This window comes from Urocampus carinirostris, chromosome 4 (assembly GCF_059441175.1).
Source record: "Urocampus carinirostris isolate Australia breed hairy pipefish chromosome 4, RoL_Ucar_1.0, whole genome shotgun sequence".
NCBI lineage: Eukaryota > Metazoa > Chordata > Actinopteri > Syngnathiformes > Syngnathidae > Urocampus > Urocampus carinirostris.
In genome coordinates, this window is record NC_142352.1 from 21,034,276 (window position 1) to 21,047,599 (window position 13,324).

The 13,324-nt window shown below is 37.2% G+C and overlaps 1 protein-coding gene across 6 annotated transcripts in view; it reads left to right on the forward strand.

The window, feature by feature from the left end:
• Window positions 1-13,324, forward strand: part of celf6 (CUGBP Elav-like family member 6) — a 305,217-nt gene that overhangs the window by 217,579 nt on the left and 74,314 nt on the right. The window lies entirely within an intron of this gene.

Genomic DNA, 13,324 nt, shown 5'->3' on the forward strand with positions numbered 1-13,324 from the left:
CGTGTTTTCTAGAAAGCTACATAAACCATGGTGAATTAATGTCATCTGCTGGACACTTGCAGGTTTGATGTGCTGTTTCTTTTTGTTGTCTAAAAAAATAATAATAAAGTAAAATATTTTTTAAAACCTGAAAACTATTTTTAATACATGCTTAATTATAATTTTAAATTTTTCGGAGCCATGCTTAAGGCAAATATTGATTTTTTTTTTTTAACTAAACAAATTCTTCATTCAGTAAAATAGGGCAAGTATTATACACAAGTTCAGGCTTTAAATGTTATATTTTATGAGCCACACAAGTGTCTCCAATTATTATGGTTTTACATCATTGTATCATTATAAAAACATCAACTGTATGATTTAAATGGTGCAAAAGTTTAATTAAAAACAAATCAATAGCCAATATTCTTTCATACTACCAACATACTAAAACCTGCATAGGCAAGAGAATAACACTTTTTATTTAACAAAACAGGCAGGTCCCAAGAGGACCATCCTCTCACTGATGGAAAAAAATGTCATCAAAATTGAAGAAATTGAATTTTTGACCTGGGTTAAGGTCTCAAGCACTGTTCCAAACACCTAAAATTTGAAAGTAGGCTGGATTAAACTCTCACCCGCTACTAGGGCCTTTTTATATCGTGGCAACACTCAGCTTTTCTTCAGAGAGTTGCGGTACCAGTCCTGCGGGAAAAACGTAGGTGTGTTCACATCGATTTTAAAGGCAGACAAATCGAGAAAACCAGAGGCAAGTCGGTCCCCTTGGCCCAGAGCCATTGCTGTCGGTGTCCCCGATTAAAATTACTCTTGGCAGGCGGCGGTGGCATCTATCAGACGCAAAGTGACCCAGCCCTGTCGAGGCTACATGAGTGAAAAAACTGAGAATAATTTTGAAGTTTTGGAACAACTTGCGTTCGTTCACCTTACAACCACAACAACACACACAAACTTACACAATGATTTATGTGTGCGTATTTAGAGATAGAGCGGGAGCAACACTGAGTTTGGTTGTGCTTTTTATAAAGTATCGATCGTACAGTTAATGGTAAATGGTCTGCATTTGTACAATAAAACATTGACAAAGTACTAACATCTTTTAACTTTGCTCATCAACAAGCACAGTCATGGTAAAACACACGGATAAAAGAAGCACAACAATCGAAACAATAGAAAACCAGCATTTGTCTAACAAACCAATCAAATTCCTCATTCTCGGTGTGAAAATTGGACAGCTGCCCCAATTGTCCATCAAACATGTTCAGTTCACTTTGACAGTCACTTTATGCCGGCTTTTGTGAAACTGCCATATGGGACGAGTTAAAAAAAAAAAAAAAAAAAAAAAAAAACATGTGGAGCCCCGCAAAATTAAACAATTTATATAAGCCTTATATGAGCCTTATAAGGAATATATATATATACCTGTATATATATATATGATTTACATTTTACCGTTTTGATAGTTCAATGTTCATTATTCAAGACACACACACTCTTGGATTAATGGACTTTTCTTTTACTAATCATCTACTGAAGAAGCTTAAATAGAAGACAAAACAATAATCAGAAAATAAAACAAAGACAACTAGAGGTTGATACATAACTGGCACCATTTGCATAGACAACAACGTTGGCTTGATTATTACGTTACTTTATTTTGATATAATTCCCCCTTTTGTGTCACACCAATACCAATACCTAGATACAACAAGATGTTCTGCAAAGTTTTGGTTTGATGAAGATGACGGCCCAGTCTTTATGTCCTTGGCTGTAGACCCCGTTGGGACGATGACCACAGGATGCAGGGTGTTGAACCAGAGGTTGAATGCTTGTGGCTTGAGGCTTCACTGAGGTCGCTGGCTTTGTCCCCCTGGCTTGCCGGCTAGCTTGATCAAGCTTGGCTGCTGACTTGGCAAGGTTCTCTGCATGCCTGTTGAGCTAAGACTTGGCCAGGATCCGCCAGGGTTTTGCTCCAGTTATTCTTGTTAGGACATGCACTCTTGCCTTCTAAACCAGACAAATTTAGACTGCCCTCGCAAGGTGAGACATGTAACAGCTCTGGCTTTCGGTCTCATGGGAGGGGCGGACCCCCTGTGGTGGAGTTGTCACAACCTTTGATGTGCAAATGCAAGTTAGCGTCTTCTCCCCAACCTCACATTCCAGCAGTATCAGTCAGATAACATATCTATGTGATTGACTTAAAACAGTATTTACTTCACATGTTCTGATACTGTTTGATCATTTTCTGACATTGCAAAACGTGATTATGACGAAAAGTTGAATATGCACATGTAATGTCGTTTTTTACATGTTCACAAATGTTCAGTGTGAGCTTTCTTCCAAATTGTTTGCAAAATTCTCATTGAACAACAGTCCATGACTCTGTTTTTACAAATTCAAGCACACCTTTTCTGGTTGAGTGAACTCCATTAATTAATTTAAAAAGAAGAAGAAATTGAATAGCCTTACAAAAAACCTAATGTATGTAGCTTTGAAATAGCAAAACTTTTATCTTACTACCATTCATAGATAAGACGATATGAGGACTTCAATTGTGCCTTAGACTTTTGGAACACCCAGTATTTTACATGAATTATTTTTAACCTAAAATATTTTTTCTTCAAGGTGCTGTTTGGAATTTTGAAATTGCCTACTGGCTGACGCTATCCTCTGACTTGAGTCATTATTGTAGCCTATGTTAAGCTGCTTGTGTGGCGTGTGAAAATACTTGTGTTTCTTAGACACACTCAAATAAACCATTTTTTTTTTCATCTATTTTGGGGTTTGAGTTAGGGTTTGGGCTTTATTTGAAACAGTATTTTTCTTACTTTCACCATGTTCATGCTACACTACAAAAACACGAGCATGATATAGCCCTACACCAGCGCAGTGCCATTTCTTCTTCCCAATTTGTAAAGTAAGAGAAAAGCACATAGACGCGGTGGGGATTATTTTATAAAAGCTCTTTAAACTCAGTTGGGCACATAAACAAAAAATTGTAATTTACACGTTTTAGGGTACCTGATACGATGAACCCCATCTTTAAGTGATCACCTTAGCTTTGCTTATGCCAAAACCTAAGTCATTGTTTATTAATGAAAGACAAAAAAGTCTTAATTACAGATAAAACATAAGAACGGTAAGCAACAGCTTCCTCCCATTACTTTTAAGTCATTGCACCCGATCCCTTCTTTTAGCATATTGAAACAAGGTTTTCCGCGAACAGATCGCCTTCCAATCAGAGTCTTTAGACGGTTCGACGACTGAGCACACTCAACCCAAAATGTCCCCCGCGAGACACTGCACGGCTAATGTCTCATATGCGATGTTATTTACGAGTAACAGTTCAATCGGCGGTCAAAGAACGACGCTGAGGCTAATGCCAAGCGCTTTTTACATAATTCATGCAAATGACAAGGATGAGACTTTGATCGGGGGCGGGAGAAGTTGAAGTAGACGCATGAGTTGAAACTTAATGTAATTTAACCGAAAAGCAATTTCCTTAGTACACGTTTTATTATGATGCTTCGATGGACAAGACAAAACACCTTCTTTTCAAATGACAACAAGACGAGTGCTTTCTCTCGTCGTGCGCTACAAATATTAAAAATGGAATGACGCCTCTGGCTTCAAATCAGAACAAAATGACACTTTTAGGACTGCTGTAGTAGTGTTATTTTAAGTCCAAAGTGATGTTCACGTCAGTTCACCCTCAAACAAAATACGCTGCTTAACCTTAAGTAGGATTTAGTATTTAATTGTAACAATGGCTTGTTGATCTATAAAGAGTGCGTGGGAGGCAAGAGAAAACAAGCGTGCGCAAGTATTCTCTTATCACAAGGAGATAGGACTGTTTTTCCACGTGGGAAAAGTGCCCTCGTTGGATGATAAAAGCTTCTCTTAACCTCCTCCTGAAAATGTAAATGAGTGAATAATTTGGGGTTTTATGTCGGAAAGTGTCTGGCAACAAGGAGCAAAATCCTTTTTGGATAACAGCAAAGCATCAAATCATATTCACAAATTTGATTTTTTTCCAGTTCTAAGTATAACAAATAAGATTAATGTATATCTAAAACTACTTTGAGATTCAAACTGTTGCTACTTTGGTACGTTGATGGACTGAGGCATAGATAGAAAAGGTGTTGGGTGCCATAGTATGGGAATGCCAAGTACTGATGCTCAATTGAAGCAGCTCCATTCAAAGTTAGGGCAAACGTTTTGTTGAGCAGGAAATAGGCAGGTTTGGGTACGTTGAATAAGTAACTGATTCACTCAATAGGAAAAGTCATGAGTTACCAGGAAAAATAACTATGTCCGGTATTTTAAAACGAAGCTGTTGTATGGCTCAGAATTTGAAATTAGCAGTATTTCAGTCATTTGAATAGAGAAAAAAAAACATTCAGGTAGTGTTATAGAATCTTGTAATATTTATTGCACCTCACCAGCGTGAGAGGCAAAAGAAAACAAGCTATACAAATAAAAATGACTTGACTTGACCAGCAACAGATTTATCCTACAGTCGAAGTGCAACAGTAAAACAATTTAAAGTGGGTTTAGTAAACTAAACCTAATTCTCAAAACCTGAGACAACTGGGCAAGTAGACAAAGACCACTGCACTTAAAGTATTTAATTCGCAATAAAAGTCAATTTTAAAACACTATGAAGTGAGTTTAACTCCAAAGAATAAATCACAATCTTTAGTCAGACAACTGCTCAAGTAGACATATGCTACTGTACTTCAAGTATGTTCACACAACTAAAGTAAACAGTTCAACATAATAAAGTGAGTTAACACTGATTTAAAATAAGTAGATCTAACTATCAGCCTGAGCCACTGGTCAAATGAAAAAAAAAATGGAACTGCACAAGTTCACAAACCTCCAACCGCACTACATGAGTTAGGCACAAAACATAATGTATAGCCTCCTTCATGGTGTTTGTGCATATAGCAAATTAGGCCCGTCAATTAATTGATACTCTAAAGACACAGAAATCAATAAATGGCACCACTAGTTGAACTTTGGTTTTCTGTTCGATAATGGTGGAGGCCGGTCCTGATGTTCTAGGCCATAGAGCTGCGAGTGCGGGGCGTTGAAGCTGTTGTTCTTTGCTCTCTGCCCGTAGGTGTTGTATTTGTCTTGAGGGCGCTTTGAAGTCACTGGCTAAGTCCCACCAACTTAGCAGCTGGCTCGATCAGGACTTGGATCGCCAGATATTCTTGTTCCTTGCTTACATGACTTGCTCAGAACCTTTTTGGTTGCTTGCTAAACAAGACTTTATCTTACGCAAGATTTTCTTGCTGCTGACTCTTCTCTTGCCACTTCAGAACTGATTTGTCTCCTGTTAAGCTGGGAACTTCTTGCGCACTTGCTGGCTTCAATAAAACTGAACTGCGAGGAGGGCTGCAGTTTGTTAACTCACGGCTCTCGCCAGCCACCTGGAAGGGGGTAGGGTCTCCGAGGCGGCAAGGGGTAGTTAGGATCAGACATACCCTCACCCTGATATGAATACATAATCCAATTGTATGACTTTAAATAATCGAATTCAAGCATAGTATTCAATGCTCATGTTCAGACATTGTTTCATCCTATTTTTGACATAGAAAACAAGTACATTTGTATGATAAGCTTTGCTTTTGAGTGAACTCTGATGAGCTGTTTCAACTTGCATTCCATCTGGGGAAGGAAGGGGAAAGAAAAGGGAGCGGAAATTGTCCATGTCTAATTGAATTGTCCACAATGCAAATCAGAAAGAATGGAATGGACTGCATTTAAATAGCACTTTTTCAAGTCATCGAAGACCTCCCAAAGCGCTTTACAATGTACTCCATACCTACCCATTCTTATCAGGACCATCAAGGGGTTCAGTGTCTTGCCCAAGGACACTTTGACAGGTAACTCGGACAGGGATCGAACCTGCTACCTGTCGGTCCCAAGATGATCGCCCCACTTAGCATTTAAGAGTTTGTAAGTGGTTCTTAGTAATGTTATCACCTGAAAGTACTGCAAACAACAACAAAAACAATCATTATTAAATGTATTGTGCATATTTTGTATAACAGGTATGGAGCAACGGAATACATGTAACAAAATTACATAATTATGATACCAAAAATATAATTGTATTTCATTACAGTAACAAAACAAAAAAAATTTAGTGAAAATATGGATTACAATAAAGGATTAAACTTTTGTGTAAAAACATATTTACATATACATAATTGTGCGTGACCGTGGTAATTCTGTTCCAAAGTACAATACTTTACATTTGTTTACACGTGAGCTGATCATAACTCGCCTATTTTGTGTTGTGAAAAAATGAGAATGGACAAAATATCGAATTCAATCTCTTTTAAAACAAAATAATTGAGATGATCCAGATGAAAGAAAATCCGGTTATTGACGACTTAATTTTGTTGTAATGTAGGTTTCACACAAGCCGTAGCACTGATGAAAACGGGGCTAGCAAAATGAGTATCGCGCCTGAGGTATGGCTTCAGTTTAGCCAATGTCAGCCAGGGTATATTAAATATTTAAAACACTTATCAAGGGAGTTTTCAAGGAAGCGACTCGACAGGCTGGTTAACAAGTACGTCAATAATGTCGGCAAGTACTCCCTGGAGTCGGGATTAATCTGCAAAACAAGGTCATGTTATTAAGGTGGCCTGCCCTAACTTGTTTCGGTAATATTTTTGCTTGGCCGTTATGAACCCATTAGGCCTTCATAATGGCGTCGAACGAGAGCTATTCATCAGTCTACCTTCGCTGCTGGCAACATTATTGCACAGTTACTACAAAGCAAGGACAAGGCTGCCGTGTGCAGTACAATAATTGACCTTTTCTCTCTCATTTTTGAGCAAGATCTATTATCAAATACTTTTGAAATTGCAAAGTTTGAGTGCGTTTCTGTTTATTCTAACATGACACACTGCAAGCTGTTTTTTTGGGAACTGGAAAATGGGGCCACAGGAACCGGAAGCTGCCGTCAAGCAGTAGTAATTATGAATCCGACTCACTCAAACAAGGCCGTGCAAGTATAAGAAATGATGTGCGGTAGCACACGCATACACAATCTCTGGCAAACACTCACTCTTCACACACTCCAGTGATGTGCCGCGATAAATATTTACGGATGCTCCCTGACAGCCATGAAACCAGATGTGATTTACACTTCTTTTTGATCCAGACCCATTTCTGCATTACACGGAGGAAGCCGTTGAGGGAAATAAGTTTGTTGAACTTTTTCCACAATCGCCTCGTGGAGGCTTCATACAAACGAGGATCGATATTGTTACGATGCATTATGTTTTTTTCATTGCACTCGAATATTAACTTAGGCCGGTCTCTAAACACTATGTTGTAAATAGTCTTTTCCGCATTTATCCTGACAGTCGTTTATCACTGTTTCTCCTTCTCTACTATGTTACACCACAAACAGGCGTGGATACATCATCTCACCCAGAATCATCACCACCCTAAACAAGCGCACAAACTGTAAAAACATATCTTGCAACTTTATTTCTTGCTGCTAAATGTTATCGCACTTCTTTTCATGGCACTATTATCTTTCATAAAATGTAGGCCAGTCTATTAGCACTGTGTTGTATTTTGTTGCCTACTTATCCTAACAGTATTATCTTTCTTTCATTTTTCTCTTTAAAGTCTTCATTACATGTTTACCCTGGAGTGCCATGTTTAATCTTGTTGCATTCATAGTTTCACAACGTTGATATCAAATACAATGAAGACAAGTAGACAAAATCTAACCAAATCTCCATCATACTGATCGGCTTATTGTCATTATTATTACCATCTGATATTACCATGTTGTTTTGCCCCTGCTTTCCAACCCCCCCAAAAATGGGTTGAAAATTAAAAAAAAATACCCCAAAGGTTCATCCAAAATCTTTATTCAATCAAAAAAACATTGAAAACACTAATTTTGGGTTGTAAATTCCTAACACTTTAGACGCTGTAAACTCAACGATGTCTATTTTTGGACTAAATCATGTCAAAAAAAAGACCAGATCAGTATAGACTAAAATCTAATGTCCAAAAGATGTCGAGCACTGGTTGGGTTATTGCCATTATATAGCCACTTAAAAGAGGCGACAAATAAAAATGTTTTATCTAGATAGTTTTTACCACATCAATTACCAAACATTTTGTATCCAGGATCTACTTGACTTTTGATTAATATGAAGGCTATGCGTTTATACATTATGAATGGACATTGTTCATTATTTGCCTACCAGATGTCACTGTATTGTGTTGTGCAGATGAAAACTAGTACTAAAAAGCACATAGAAGCATTCAAACTATGGGGATTCAAAGTGACCCAATTGCATCATTTTTCTTATTTACTCCCACGCCAATCACAAGGTGTTGGATTTCTGTAGAAGCACACCTAGTATCAAAGTAATTGTCAGCTACTTTGGTTTTTGCCTTTCTGATTTTACAGCCATTGTTCTTTACCTCACTTTTGCCCATAATAGTATGTTATAAAAGCCTCAACGGAACTCCTCACCTGGATGTAGACGAGTATGCATGGGGAAAAAAGCCGTTCCTCTTCAATGACTAACTTTATTTAAGTCACAAAAATGGTAAAGACAAAAACAGTATTTTGAAAATTATTTGACTTAGTCTAACCAGTGATTAGATACTTTTGAAATTAGCACTTGAGCTACTCATTTGGGGCTGGACCTGTTTTGAAAGTATAACCAGTGGCCCACTGAATACCTTAGACAATTGCATATAAGCAGAAATAAAGTGCTCATTTTAAAGGTGATGGTAAATGGTACATGGTCTGCGTTTAGATACCACTTTTCAGATCACACTTACACACTGACACACTCACACACAAATAGCGGTGACTTCCATAAAAGGCCTTATCTTTGCCACTGAGAGAGGAAAGCATTTTATGACTAAAACAAGTTCTGCATTTAAGTATATCTGTTAAGGTATTTTATTACAATAAAATCAATAAAGAGAAATAAAATAATATTCTGGACTTGTGAGTACAAAACAAGGCTGTAATGCTTTAACAAGTGCACTTTCACAATGTTTGACAATCATTTATACACCAGAGGGGCGGAACATAGAGGGCTATGACAAACACAAAACATAAGTGGAAAATTCCCCAAATCCCAACTTCATTCCAGTCGTTTGTCCAGGCTGAACCCTACAGGTCGTTTAATATGACTCAAGGCAAGCCTCAAGGACTCCCTCCAAACAGTAGTTCAAAACACCGTTCATACATAATGAATGAGACGTCAAGTGAATAATACACATAGTAAATATGTAAATAACTGCATTCACATATATATTTATTTAAGGTGCATAGATGATCACAGCATTTCTAAATATTGATAATATTAATAAAAGAATGAAACGGATATGACTCTTAAACCTATACAATTATCACTGTGTATGCAGTGACACATTTCGATATTAAAACAATTTACAGTTCCCGGGTCCTCTTAACCGCCTGGGTTGCAGGGGGAACACTGCCTTTGGTGTGTCTTGGGTATCTACAACCTGGCGGTACCCATCACTCGTTTTTGGGTAGGAGTCTGCTTCCCCTCATGAAACCGATTGTAATATTTTCCAATGGATACAATGAGAAGGAGCTTCCTGATCTGACTCAGATACTGCACTTGTATCATCTGGTCGGCGTTGTTTTTTGCTAGGCTTCAGCATTGACAGGCTGTGGCGTGTAAAAATACCATCAACAGATCCTAAATCACTGGAGAAAACAATAATTCTTCCGAAAATTTGAGAACCACATTGTATAATACACGTTTGTATCACTTGGGGCTTTCATTTTTGTCAAAAAATAAGCTTTGTGCCAATGAAGTTACGTCCATTGTTACATCTCTAGTTATTAATTAATCATATATTCAAATTATTGACTCCTATATTCTACTACTGTAATACGACAAAAATGGCTGTCACATCCACTCTGTTGTTGAAAAAAATATTTCGGCATCTTTGACAGCTATATTAAGAATAAAAATGTATTTCCAAAGTCAGTTTATTTTCGTTTTATTATCGTCATCGTCAGTCTTAATACTGAAAATAAAATGGCAGGTCTACTTTTTTACCCACTTCTGTTTATTCGAATAAGTAATTGTCCACGGCAACAAATGGCCACACGAACAGACCTCAGGCTGATAAACAGCAGGGATCCAAAAAGTTTACTAATATGCTTTATTAACTAAATCTCTCGCCTCTATCCCTGCACCTGTTATCCCTTTTGCATCCGAGATCCAACTTCCTCTCGGATTAATAAGCAGCCGACCACGGCTATGCCGCTGACGGGGGATTGTGGTCAATTTGGATAATATCGCAGCCACATGTCGCTAGCAAACGTCAAGCAGGAGGCACAATTGGGCAGACCGGTGCCAGCTGGGACATTTGGCTGAATATTTTTCAAAGGGTCGCTTAATGTTCTGCCTGGCATACCTGTGGAAAACCAGAATTAAGTGACGCACCAAAACAGAGGGGTACTCGAATACTCAAACTAAGTGGAAAGCTCAAGTACAGAAACAAATAGTCTTTAAGTAGGGGTTCTGATTTAACTCCAGGGCAAAAATTGAAATGTACAAAAGTCTAAATTATTGGCAAACCACTGCTCTGCCTGGCCTACCTGTGCAAAACCAGAATTAAGTGACACACCAAAACAGAGGTGTACTCAAATACTTAAACTAACTTGTAAAGCTGAAGTATCGTTTTTAAAGTAGAAGTTCTGATTCCACTCCAGGGAAAACTGAAATGAACAAAAGCCTAAACCACTGCATAAAAATAGCTTTTCATTTTTCTTCATTCTTCCTCAATTATTTATTACATGTTTGTCCTGGAATGCAACGTAATTTCTCATTGTACACAATGTTCACAAATTTGTAATCAATAAAAATCAATACAGTTCCAATTCTAATACAAAAACAACATCAATTTCCCTTCAATGATTTCATAGATACAGAGTTCAAGATTGTCCCTAATTTGTGGGTCTTTAAAATAAATTGATCAAATTTGAAGTTACAAGTACATTTGTTGCCAATAAAGATGAAAGCCCTCCAAAAAACAATCAACAAATAAAATACCAAAATAAAATGAAAGCTTCCATTGTGTTTAACAACAGACTTCATGTGCTTGCGGAATTAACTAAAACGACAGTCTCGGTTGAGGCAAGCTAAAGAGAAAAGCGAATGGCGGAACTTCAAAATAGAAAGCGACGAGGGGAAGGCAGGCAAGCGCTGAGCAAATTGCCGCCGTTGTCATGTCGGCTGTCGCGGGGCCAATGACAGGCCTCGCAGACCCTTGACACAAGCATACAGGTGTGTTATCGTCTTCTTGCGGATTAATGAGAGGTAAGAGAGCATTGCCGTGGCTATGTTTTGTCGAGAATTAAGCGTCATGCTTTGGCGTTGCAAGAGTTTAAGATGTGACGTCAGCATCAGCTTTCGAATGTCTTCCATGCACATTTTAACAAGCATTTGGAGTCTATATTTGAATTTGATGACCACTGCATATACGGTACATGAATGTATATGTTTTATAGTATGTACAGTTTTGGTAATTTTATCATTACAGTAATCCCTCAGTGATCACGGATAAAGGGGAACAGAACCCCCCGCGAAAAGTGAAATTATGTATTCTTGTTTGCTTGTTTTTACTCGCCTAAGTCTTGCAACGTGGACGTTAACTTGAGCCTTGGAGAGCAGACTTCTCCAAAAGCGCTTATTACAGTTGGTACAACTACCCCAATTGTTCTTATTTTTCACTTAAGTCAACAATTTAAAAAAAAAACTGAATTGGCAAAAAGTATTATTAAAAATTGAAGTTTCAAAAACTTTAAGATCTCTAAATTTATCAAAAAGTCAAATTTGAGGTATTTCAATGGTCTTCCAAGCAAGAACAACAATTGCATTGAACTAAAATGAATATGGCTTTCGAACAAGGTTACATTGCTCAGAATTTGATTTATTTTGAAACAGTCATTATATTTTTACATTCCCCGTTTTTTGTAAATCATATTTATTGGGTATCCCACATGTAGGTGTTATCTGTAAAGAAATATAACCCATACTGATTTAGAAAAAATATTTAGAAACGTTTTTAGTATCTCGGGAGGAGTGCCCATTTGGAGGGTATAACCTTTGAGTATAGGTTTGTGTTTTTGTTTTGACATAATTTTGGAAACATTACCGAACAAAACAGTTCCTTTTGATTATTATGATTATTATAATTACTACAATAGTTAATTTTATTTTTCCCAAAATTATATATTTCAAGGATTTTTTTTCTTTTTTCACTATAATCTTAATTCATTAACAAAAGTATTGACTGATTACTTGAAAAATAAAACATGTTTTGATTTTATTATAAAATGCAGACAGCATTAAAAAAATGCTTTACATTAACAAGTTCAAACAATGTTTTTAAAAAAAGAAAATTGATTGATTGAATGGTTGATTAGTTGATAGGTTGATTGAAAAAATGTGCAATATAATTTAACAAAACAAAACTAGGATAATTAGATAGATGGATAAATACTTTATTCATCCTCGTAGGAAAATCCACATTTCCAGCAGTATCCTTTTGTTGAAAAATAAAATAAAAGAAACAGAATAGAGAAATACCCAATATAACATGTTAATATAAAGTATTTAAATAGTGCTACATCAAATACAAACTGTAATAAAAATAGGGTAATATGAAAATGTGGGGGTGGGGTTTAATGTGAGCTTTGATTCCGTTGGGTGGAGTTAAAAAGCCTCAGAAGACCATTATATTTTGAAGTTCCTTCCTCATTAGAGAGATAAAATATCCATCCATTATCTGCACCGCTTATCCTCAGTAAGGTTGCAGGGGTGCTGGAGCCCATCCCAGCTATATTCGGGACACCCTGAACTGGTTGCCAGCCAGTCGCAGGGCACACAGGGACAAACAATTCGCTCATTCATTCACACCTAGGGACAATTCGGATCGGCCATTCAACCTGACATGCATGTTTTTGGAATGTGGAAGGAAACCGGAGTGCCCGGAGGAAACCCACGCAAGCACGGGGAGAACATGCTAACTCCACACAGAAGGTTCGATCTCATGACCTCAGAACTGTGCCGCCGTGCTTCCCACAGATAAAGTAATAGATTGATATTTCACAAAAAAAAAAAAAATCATTTACAAGACCTCAATAAAATAAAAAAATATGTTTAAAATAATTACAAACTGGCATAGGCTATAGGACAATAAAAATGTGGCATTACCATGTCCGCCTGTGTGATTACTTTTTTAGCTATTATTAAGTTGCCATGTCCCATGTTTC